This window comes from Erinaceus europaeus, chromosome 15 (genome assembly GCF_950295315.1).
Source record: "Erinaceus europaeus chromosome 15, mEriEur2.1, whole genome shotgun sequence".
NCBI lineage: Eukaryota > Metazoa > Chordata > Mammalia > Eulipotyphla > Erinaceidae > Erinaceus > Erinaceus europaeus.
This window is the reverse complement of record NC_080176.1, coordinates 87,232,646-87,243,836: the sequence shown is the minus strand read 5'-3', so window position 1 is coordinate 87,243,836 and position 11,191 is coordinate 87,232,646. Positions and strand designations below refer to the sequence as shown.

At 44.8% G+C, this 11,191-nt stretch overlaps 1 long non-coding RNA gene across 1 annotated transcript; it reads right to left on the bottom strand.

Annotated features, from left to right (window-relative positions):
• Positions 1 to 5,216: 5,216 nt before the first annotated feature.
• Positions 5,217 to 9,570, bottom strand: LOC132533041 (uncharacterized). The gene is made up of 3 exons (XR_009544926.1): positions 8,868 to 9,570; positions 7,246 to 7,501; positions 5,217 to 5,712 (listed from the first exon to the last, which is right to left on the bottom strand). It is a non-coding gene; the product is annotated as an uncharacterized LOC132533041 (long non-coding RNA).
• Between the last annotated feature and the right edge of the window lie 1,621 nt (positions 9,571 to 11,191).

Below are 11,191 nucleotides of genomic sequence, written 5' to 3'. Positions count from 1 at the left end.
GTACAGTTAGGGAGCACACAGCTAAAGATGGGCATTTTCATTTTTTGCAGAATAATTTAGAATAAACAAAGGCATCAGAGCTTACTGGTTTACTGGTTCAGAAAGTAGATTCTTCTTCAACATTTACAGATAGCAAAATACTCTTAAAAATAATTCAAAATAAATGTTCATTCTAGGATATAGTCTCTGGAACTTTACCATCAGGTCAAGTTCATATTAAAATGAAGCCATAATATATTAGAAGTTAAGCCAGAAGGAAAAAAGGTCTTCTGGTCCAAGAGGTGGTACAGGGGTGAAACACTGGATTCTCAGGCATGAGGTCCTGAGTTCAATCCCCTGCAGCACATGTACCAGAGTGATGTCTGGTTCTTTCTCTCTCCTTCTACCTTTCTCATTAATAAATAAGTAAATTCTAAAAAAAAAAGATAAGAAACAGAAAAAAAGGCCTCAAGAGTTTTATATGTATATGTGCTCCGTTAGGCAACAGTTGGTGGCCGTGAAACCATGATTTCACTACCCCTAACTCATAACCCAAGGCAAAGAGGGGACTCTCAAAAATTCTGAGTGTGATTTTTTAGTGGCTGTAAAAGTTCCAGTAAGATCTTTCATTCCTTAATTCCTACATTCCTTAGTCTTCTGTTAAGAATATCAGGCATGTCAAATCTAAGCCAAGTGGGAAAATACTAAAGTATAAGACACCTGTGTGTGTGTGTGAGAGAGAGAGAGAGACAGAGAGAAAAAGGGAGAGAAAGAGGGAGAGACAGAAAAAGAGACAGAGAAATAGAACAGGAAGCCCCAATGCAAAGAGGCCAGGCAGGGACACACCGGTAGAGCACTCACATCACCATGGACAAGGACCCAAGGGAAAGCTTAATGAGCAGTGAAGTAGTGCTGCAGGAAACCTACACTTTTCCCAGTCAAGTCATATTGGCAGAAACATCCAGACCCAGGCATGGCAGATGTAATGGTCTTATCACAGACCCCTCTCAGCTCACCCCATCACACAATACCCAGTCCATTCCATTTCTATTGCAAGCCTGTTCCCTTAAGCCAGGACATATTCTTCTTTTCTCCTAAAGAATCAATTCGCCCTGGTTATTGACCTTTGCTGTGACACAGGCCCAACTTTCTTGTTACAAACACCTGCCAGCATTATTACATTGAACACAGGCCGGTGACTGCTAGAGTGATATGGGGAAATCGGTATAAATACATTTAAAGGTATAAGCATAGACATCAATATTATCCACATTTTTAGGTTTGTTTGGAATTGCCGGGCTAGCTTCTCGGGCGGGAGAGAGACGACCAGGAGCTCATGGCTGAGCGGGAACGCAATTCAATGTTTGTTGATTAGAAAAGAATCTGCCTTTATACCTTCTGAGACGGAAGTGGCAGGCTGGAAAAAGGAAGTGGGTAGGAGAGTGGGTGGAGAAAAGGAAAAGAGCGTGTTGGGTTTAAACCAATACCCTGCAGGCAGGGCAGGTCTCAGGCAAAACAGTGATTATGTAAATAGACCACAGCTTCAAGCAATGCAGGGGGGCCTGGCGTGATGACTAATACGGATAGAAACAGAAGCAGAGTTAGCCAAAGGAGAAATGATGACCAACATGGAATTGCTTCTATCAGCCAGGCACAAAAATAAGTAACCCCCCTTATTGTGTTAAGAAAGCCAGCAGTGTTATTCCTGCCCAGCAGTGTTAAGTCACACAGACCAAGAATACTCAGGTCACAAATTGACATATCTGACGTTCTTCCAAGACGTTCCTGGCTCCAATGATGTTCATTTCTACACAATTTATTTTAAATACTATTGAAAATGTATTAGGCAGCTGTCATGTCCATTAACAGGACCTATGATTGTGATGTAGCTTGGGTAAATAAAAACTATTTTTTTTCCCTTTTTGCCTCTAGGATTATTGCTGGGGCTCGGTGTTGGCACTACAAAGCCACCTCTCTGGAGGCCTTTTGTTGTTGTTGTTGTTGTTTGTTTTTCCAATTTTGGATAGGACAGAGAGAAACTGAGAAAGGTGGAGGAGATAGAAAGGGAGAGAGAAAGATAGGTATGTGTAGACCTGCTTCACTGCTTTTATGAAGCTTCCCACCTACAGGTTGGGAGCAGGGGCCTGTACCTGTGTCCTACTTACCTGCTCTCCCCTTGTCTCCTGTGAGTAGTCTACAGGTAGACCTGGTTTATTCCAGTAAGACTTTAGGATATGCTATTCTAGAGCTCCAGTGGCGCAATCGGTTAGCGCGCGGTACTTATACAGGATATTTTTCTTTAGTTGCTATTTGGATGTTTTGCTCCATGTGTGTTAGTCCTGTATTCATCAACATCTATGCAGACATTTTGCTGGGCATGAATCAGTAGCAAAAAAATAGAAAACATCAGGACTTTGGCAGACTTTCACATTCCTTTTTCTCATGGCTTTGAAGATCTAGAATTCATCACACATACTACAAATCATAAAGTTTCATTTCAAAAAAGCACAGCACTTCTTTCAGCTTCATGTTCTTTTAGGTATCCAGGGATACCGTAACATAGGATGGCTGGTGGCCAGTGGTGGACCTGGTTGAGAGCACTCATACCCATAAGCAAGGACTAGAGTCCAAGGCCCTCCCTCCCCACCTACAGGGGGAAGGCTTCACAAGCAGTCTAGCAGGTCTGCAGGTGTGTCTCTTTCTCTCTCCCTCTGTATCCTCCTTCCCTTCTCAATTTTTCTCTGTTCTATACAAAATAAATAAATGTTTATTAAAAAAAAAAGATGAGATAGGACAAAGATGGTCCACTCAGATACACAGTGGGGGTAGATAAATAAACCCTAAGCAACTCATCTACTGGTGTCATTAGATTTAAAAAAAAGGTGTAAAGCTATTATTTTAGTGCAAATGACATGCTAAATGCTGTACATCCTTCCCAGAGTGTCTAAACAGTTGAGGATGGTGGATATTGTAGTGAGTTATCAATTATTCATTTGGATTCAAAGGGCAGCTAACATTAGAGAACACTGACTAATTATGACCCAAACCAGATTTTTAAGAGGGCAAAGATTATGCAGAAATGAACTTAATAAAATACATGACTCAAAAGCATCTTTTGTTTGTGATCTTCAGACCCAGAAAGCTCTGTTGTGTTTTACAATTATAAATCGAAACAATTTTAACTTACTCTTCTCTTGATGCTAATTCAGATATTAACTTGGTTCTCAAACCCTGCCCTAGTGAGAATGTCTGGCTTTTGCAGTATGAAAATATAAGTCTTGAGTTGGCAAAAGAGCTCACTAAGAAAAGGTGCTGTTCAAGTTTAAGTCCCATCCTCAAGGCATTGGGGTTGCCATGGTGTCAGTGTTATGGTCTCTCTGTCTCTGTCTCTTTCTGCTTCTATCTGAAGATGTCAAGTAGAGTGGTAAAAGCCTGGGGATGACAAAAAAAATAAACATCACTTCAATACAACAAAACAAATATTAATAACAGATACATAAAAGTAAGGCTAGACAGTAAAAATAGACGATGCTTACATTCAGATTAAAGCATGCTAACCTCTTTGAAATTCTTTTAAAAGTAGGATACAAGTGTTACTTGACCTTACCATCCAGAGTTACTCTTAATAAGCAAATGTTGGTTTGTTTCAGTGTCCAGATCATTAAAGGGACTTATACTTGGGTTATGCTATGGTTACACATAGTTGCAGGATTTAAAAAGTTACGCGGACCTGCACCCAGCATTCACATATTAGTCTTAGCCATCGCTAACTAAGTTGAGTTTACATTCACCAGTAATTACCCTCCGTGGATGATGTGGTGATGACTGGAGAAGCCCTGAAAGTTCGGAGGTCAAAACCCCAGTTAGCTAAAAGGAAGAGTTTTAAGGTAGCACCAAGGAAACAGTCAGAAGAGTTATTTTGTTGTTGTTATTTGTTTGTTTGTTTTTTAGAGAAAATTGTTGGTGTGTATTGAATTATACTTTTTTAAAGTTTTTATTTAAAAATTGAATTATACTTTATAAAGTACCCTTTTCTTGAAAGGATCCATGACCAGTGTCTCCTGGAAGCACCTTTTTATTTTTATCCACTACTCCTATCACCAAAGGTCTGTGCCCCCAGCCCCAATCTCAAAGAGACCACACGCTCTTCTACAGTCTTGGAAATAGGTAGACATTTTGTTTTTTTCACACTCCTATATTCAGTTCGCTGGATTCCACATTTGAGCGAAACCACTCTGTACTTGTCCTTAGACTCCTGACTGGCTTCACTGAGCATCATCTTCTCTAATTCCATCCATTTTATCCCAAAGGACACAATCTCACCCCTGTTTATTGCTGCATCATATTCTGTTGAGTGTATGTCCCATAAATTTTTTATCCAGTCATCTGTCAAAGATTATTAAAGTTATGTGGGAAGATTGAAAAGCACATTAAGAAGCACCATTCACCAACCTAACCAGACCTGGAACACAGGAACCCAAGGGCTGGGCAGTGGCACACCTGGTTAAGTGCATATAGTACTAAGTGCAAGGATCCAGTTCTAGCTCCTGGCTCCCCAGCTGCAAAAAGAGCCCTTCAGGGAGTCGGGCGGTGGCGCAGTGGGTTAAGCGCATGTGGCGCAAAGCGTAGGGACCGGCGTAAGGATCCCGGTTCGAGCCCCGGCTCCCCACCTGCAGGGGAGTCGCTTCACGGGCGGTGAAGTAGTTCTGCAGGTGTCTGTCTTTCTCTCCCCTCTCTCTCTGTCTTCCCCTCCTCTCTCATTTCTCTCTGTCCTATCCAACAACAAAGCAACGTCAACAATGGCAATAATGACCGCAACCAGGCTGCAACAACTAGGGCAACAAAAAAGGGAAAAAATGGCCTCCAGGAGCGGTGGATTCATGGTGCAGGCACCGAGCCCAGCAATAACCCTGGAGGAAATAAAAAAAAAAAAGAGCCCTTCACAAGCTGCACAGTAGATTTGCCAGTGGCTATCTTTCTCTCTACCTGTTCGCCTTCCCTTCCTCTCAATTCTTCTCATTCTGTACAGTTGTCCAGTAAAATGAAATAAATGGCCACTAGGAGCAGAGGATTCATAGTGCTGGCACTGATCCCCAGCAATAAATAACCCTAGAGGCAAAGCAAAAAAGCGCAAAGCTCAAGGACCAGTATAAGGATCCTGGTTCGAGCCCCTGGCTCCCCACCTGCAGAGGAGTCACTTCACAGGCGGTGAAGCAGGTGTGCAGGTGTCTGTCTTTCTCTCCCCCTCTGTCTTCCCCTCCTCTCTCCATTTCTCTCTGTCCTATCCAACAACAACGGCTATAACAATAACAACCACAACAAGGGCAACCAAATGGGAAAAATAAATAAATACTTTTTAAAAAGTTTGCACTCTTAACCACAGAATCATATGTGATTCTTCTAAAAGACACCTGTCAGTGGACCCAACATCTCCTAGGAGAGAACTGACCCTTAGGCTCCCTCTTGAACTGAAGGCCAGTCCTGCAATGGTGAAATACTCAGTATATAGGCAGTAGTCAGACACACCACACAGGTGCATTTCAGGTGACTGATCAATGATTGTTCCCTTAGGAAGCCAGCAGGCAGGGACCGTATCTTGCCATGCACAAAGCCCACTTTCGAACCCCTCTGGCATTTCATGGCAGTGCTAGTTTTTTCCTTCACTCTGGTCTTTTTATCTGAGTAAACACACAGACTGGAGGGGCAAAGTAAGTTCTGTGTGAGGCCCAGGTTCTGGAAGAAAACAGAAAGTTATTTCAGTTTATAGATGAATAGCTATTAATTCAGTTAGTGTTTACAAATTAAAAAAAAGAATAAAAAATGATGATGTTATCTTTCTAAGCTACTGTCAATTCAATAGTAACCAGAGGGAAAAACAGTTTTAACAATTTTTAGCACAGATTGGTGGATTGTGGATTAATAGCTATTCAGTTCATATTTTTTCCCCAAAATTCAACTTGGCTACTGGATCACAGGTATCACTTAATGTGTAACAGCATGGGCAATCATTGTTAGTCTGGATATTCTGAGGAAAGCTGAGTGAATATTGTGTTCTGAAAGTCCCTGTATAAGAGGTAAACATTGTTCCATTTTCAAAGTATTCAATATAAAGCATCAGGAAAAGACCGGTGTCATCTTAGTGGTTCATCTCCCCTCAGAGGCTAACCCTGGGTGGCAGTGAGTTCTGCAAACTTGCACAAAGAGCTTATTTCACAAGGAAAATAACTACAAGTCTGTCCTCCACCCTCATCTTAACCTCAGACTGACAGGAGACAGAGAGCTCCCTCTAACAGAAACCCAGTAACTAAAATAATTAGAAAGCATGTGTTACAATGTTGCTTTTCCTATTGCTAAACCATTGGGCGAGATGGTTGAGAGAGATAATCAGAAAGAGAAGGATGAATATGGAATGATCTCACTGACCGACAGAAGTTGAACAATAGTACCGACTTCTTGTCAATAGACGCCCGACTTCTCTGGACAGAGGACCTCACCAGTGTGTCCTGGAACCCCACCTCCCCAAAGTCCTGCCCCAGTAGAGAAAGATAGAAACAGGCCAGAGATACGGATCCACCTGTCATCACCCAGGTCCAGTGGAGAAGCAATTACAGAACCCAGAACTCCCACCTTCTGTAGCTGATAAAGCTCTTTGGTCCATATTCCCAGAAGGATAAAGAACAGGTAAACTTCTATTGGAGAGGGTGGGTGGGATATGGCACTATGGTGGTGGGAACCCCTACTATCCAGTAATCTTGTTGTTTAATTATCAGTAAATCACTAATAATAAAAAAGAAGTGGAGAGGGAGAGAGAGATGGAGAGAGAGATGGAGAGAGAGAGGGGCTCTGTAACTCTGGAAATATCCAGCCAATAGAGAAACTGGAAGAGGGAATTTGCCTTAGGGCATAAAATGTTGGCTCATCATCCCAAGCCTGCATGTCGACATGGCTGATTCAGGTTGGACTGACATTTGATTCTGCAGAGTACATTCTTGGGGTGAACGGGCTGATGTATTTCTAACAACTACCATCACTCTTGTGATGCCTGATGACACAGTATCTTTGCAGTTCAAAGAAAACCAGATGCATCTTAGTCATGCTTATAAAATAGCCTATCTGGTTTAAATCCAATGATATGTTTTAATTGGTATTTATTTAGTGCTGAGCTTTTTGCTGGGGCTTTAAGCCTGCAAAACTCCACCATTTGCATGCACCCTGCCTCCTTTTGTTTAGGTAGGTCAGAGACATAGAGAGAAGGAGCGACATTACCTCTCAAGAAGTTTCCTTTCTGTATGCTATTCCCATGCACTGGCTGGGGTCTCAAAAAAAAAAAAAAAGTCCTCCGAGGGGGGAAGTGACAGTGTCCTCTTTGGAGAGCTACTATCCAGCCCTAGATTTCAAAAAGAAATAAACAAATGAACAAAGTTTTTCTTCTATGTTATGAAGATGTCCCCACAAGACACACTGATCCTTGAAGGGAAATGGCTCCATCAACATCGCTGAAAACCAGCTTGAGGTTCTCCAGCTGTGAACAAATTTTAGAAACATTGTAGTTTCTGGCATTAAATCATTTCCTCATTTTTTAAACAAAATAGTGTTATGACATATAGTCAATTTAATAAAATAAAATAAAAACAACAGGACTTTCCACCATGTAATGGTATAAATAAAACATCTAGAAATTTCTAGAAACTAGCACAGTAATTTAGAAATCCAGTCCCCACCTGCAGGGGGAAAGCTTCACAGAATAGTGAAGCAGGACTGCAGGGTGTCTCTTTGTCTCTCTCCCTCTCTACCTCTCCCTCCCCTTTCAATTTCTCTCTGACTCTATCCATTAATGCAATTAAAAATAAAACAAGGAGTCGGGCAGTAGCACAGTGGGTTAAGCGCACGGGGGCACAAAGTACAAGGACCAGTGTAAGGATCCCGGTTTGAGCCCCGGCTCCCCACCTGCAGGGGGGTTGCTTCACAGGTGGTGAAGCAGGTCTGCAGGTGTCTGTCTTTATCTCCCCCTCTCTGTCTTCCCCTCCTCTCTCCATTTTTCTCTGTCCTATCTAACAGTGATGACGGCAATAATAACCACAACAATAAAAAAAATAAGGGCAACAAAAGGGAATAAATAAATATTTAAAAAAATAAAATAAATAATTTTTAAAATCCTGTTTAGTGATTCATTGCAATGTCACTGCAGATTACTGCATGAAAGTCTTAGAGGGTCTAGAGCTGTATTATTTTTCTGCGGGGAATAATATGGAAGTAGACAAACACTAAGTGTTTTTGAATCAGAAGAATAAATACCTTAAACTAATAGAGGGTTTGTGAAGAAATCCTTGCTCCTGCTTCTTGCTATAAGGTGCAAGGTTAAGGTGAGGCTAAAAGTCCCATTGAGCTCAAGAAGCGCTAATCCTGCTTTGCTTTCTGGGATGCCCAGCTCCAATGCAAATGTTCCACAATTGAAACAAAGTACCTTCTTCCAGGGCAGTACCATTTAATTTACCAAAAAACACTGTTTGCAAACCCTCCCTCTTAAAATAATCTCCTTTTACAATCTGACCAGATGCAAGCATAACCTTTCCTGGGAGCCACTGATCTGTTCCCATATGTTGGTTTTTCTCAGAAAGAATCTGTGGTCCCTTGGAGGAGGGAGGGAGGGAGGGAGGGAGGGAGCATTACTCAGCAAGAAGGGGCAGGGAAACAAGTCAGAAGGTAGCTTGCTAAACCAGCAGGAAGTGGCCCAGGGTTCAAAGTGAGTCTCCCCTTCTGAACAGAATTGAATCTGTAAGTCTGCATCTGAATTGAATGGAGCTGTGACTTTGCCCTGGAGGGTTCTAGGAGCACAGCAAAGCCTCAGCATCCATCTGCCTCCATCTCTGGGTGAATGGTCTGAGTACCTGCCTGTGGCTGGGTCTTGGCCTAGGTCCAGGGCAGCCACACTAATTTTTCTCAGCTCTGGGCTCCAAGCAGACAGAAATGACACCTCTCAGCCACAGGCAGTGCCCTGGAGGTGCTGCTGCAGTTCAAAGGCCAAGGAGGGTTCGCTGCTATTGATGAGAACTGGATTTCCAGCACAGGATTTGACTGGGCTGGGGATATCCAGGAGGAGTAAAGATGTGGTCAAAAGGCTGGACTCCCCTTCTGTACCCCTGCCCTCTAAATAAATAAACAAAACAAAATAAATAAATAAATAAAATCAGTCTTGAATTTCCTTCAAGGGTCACTTGCCTATGGCCACTTCCTGAGCCTGGACACAAAGTCAGTTTCCCAGAAAACAGACTTGCAGCAAAAAAAAATAGGAAAAGCATCTCCAGATATGAACTTCATTTAGCAAGGGCCTTGTCCATGCTTCTCTGCCCAAATCCCAGTTGAGAAAAGCTGTCAACTCAAGATGGTTCTAATAGTCTCACTGAGTCATTGAGGCATTTTTTGGATGGAAGATGCATTTCTGAAGGCTAAAAAAAAAAAAGCAATCAAATAGACACAAAAACAAAAAAATTAACCTCCAGACCCCATGTGAAGATGTTAACATTCCACTGTCAACTTGTGTCCTTGACCCTTTGTGAAGTGCCTTCCATCCTCCTCTAATTGGTGATCAATCGTTTCTCATTCCACACCGTGTGTGTGTGTGTGTGTGTGTGTGTGTGTGTGTGTGTGTGTGTGTGGTATGGAGCACACAGGAGTCCCTGTGGCTGGAGAATTCCCTTATGGATTCCACTCCCATGCAGTAACCCTCATCCCTAGGGCTGGCACAAAAGTAGCAAGTGGGGTACAAGGCACCCTCTGGAACTTTCTGCCTAGTCCCCCCCCCATCCCTGGGTCCTGTTCTGAAAATTTAAGTGGACAAGTGCACACCTGTTGTCATCCTGTCTTCTGACCATAGGTCTCTGGGAGAGGTTTCACTCCTGCTTCTTTCCTCTTGCCTTTTGCTCCTTTGCAAAGTGCCCTTCTCTGGAGAACTCTCTCTCTCTCTCTCTCTCTCTCTCACTTTCTCTTCTATCCTTGTAATGAAATACATGAACACACTCACCACCAGCCTCCCCCATATTTGGTCACTGGCACAGTGGGACTTGTGGAGAATAAAGGCACCCCCGACTTTGCTAAGAAGATTTCTGTAGGTAGCCCCTGGGCATCAGAGTCCCCCAGAGACTGGGTTTAAGAATCACACCATACCAACTGGCAAGGGCTGCCTCTCCACCCCCTCAAGCCCCCAGCAGCAGGAGACCAGGGACAGGCCTCCACCAGGAGCACCGGGCCTCCTGCACTCACCCACCCACAGCAACAGGTGCCAGCCCCCGCCCCCCAACTCCATACACACACCTGGCCAGCCAGGTGTGCTAGAACCCCCCTCGCAGGCTCTGGCCTCCTTCCTGGCCCCTCGGAGATGAACACCATGCTTGTGCCCGCTGCCCAACCCCAGAGGGCCACCTTCCCTTATCCTCTCCCCTAGGTAACCACCACTGTCCACAGTGCCCTAGGTATCTAAACACAAGGTCTGGGGAGGGAGCCAAGCTTGGGGGAGGGGGAATAAGGGGTGGGGGGGGCACTGACTTGGGTTCGACAGAGCTCGCTTGGTCCCACGTGCTACTAGCCCTGTGAGCCGCACTCAGTGGAGCCCGCAGCGGCCGGGGAGGGCGGGAGCAGCCCGGGCAGGAAGTGGGGGTTGCGGCCGCCTCCTGGAAGGGACACCCCCTGCAGCCTCCCCATAGGCTGTCTGTCCCCTCCCTTCCCCTTTAGTGGCCTGTCACCAGCTGGGGCGTTTCCAGGGCTGTTCCCCAGGCAACTCTGCGCCTCCCCACCTCTCCTCACCCCCAGATTTGAATGCATCCTTTCTGGTGCCAGTCTACACCCGGAGGGGTGGGTGGTGTGTGTGTGTGTGTGGGGGGGGCGCTCAAGGAGGCCCAGGGTGAATGGTAGGCAGCCTGTGCTAAGCAAGGACAGCTTGGAGGGGGGCCTCTGGACCGCCCAGGGATGGGGGTGGGGGTCGGGCGACACACACAGAAACTTTGGGGGGCACCTAGGCCTGGTCTCCGTACCCCCCTTCTGGGACTCCCAAGCCCCAGGCCTCCGGGGGAGGGAGATCAGAACCCACTTCCTTTAGGGCAGTGGAGGAGGGAGACAGTTGGAGGCGGGGAGGTAGGTGAACTGCGCCTTCCAAGTCCCACAAGGCTTAAACAGGGGGCAGGCTGAAGGTGCACCAGGTGGAGCGCTTGAGCGCTCC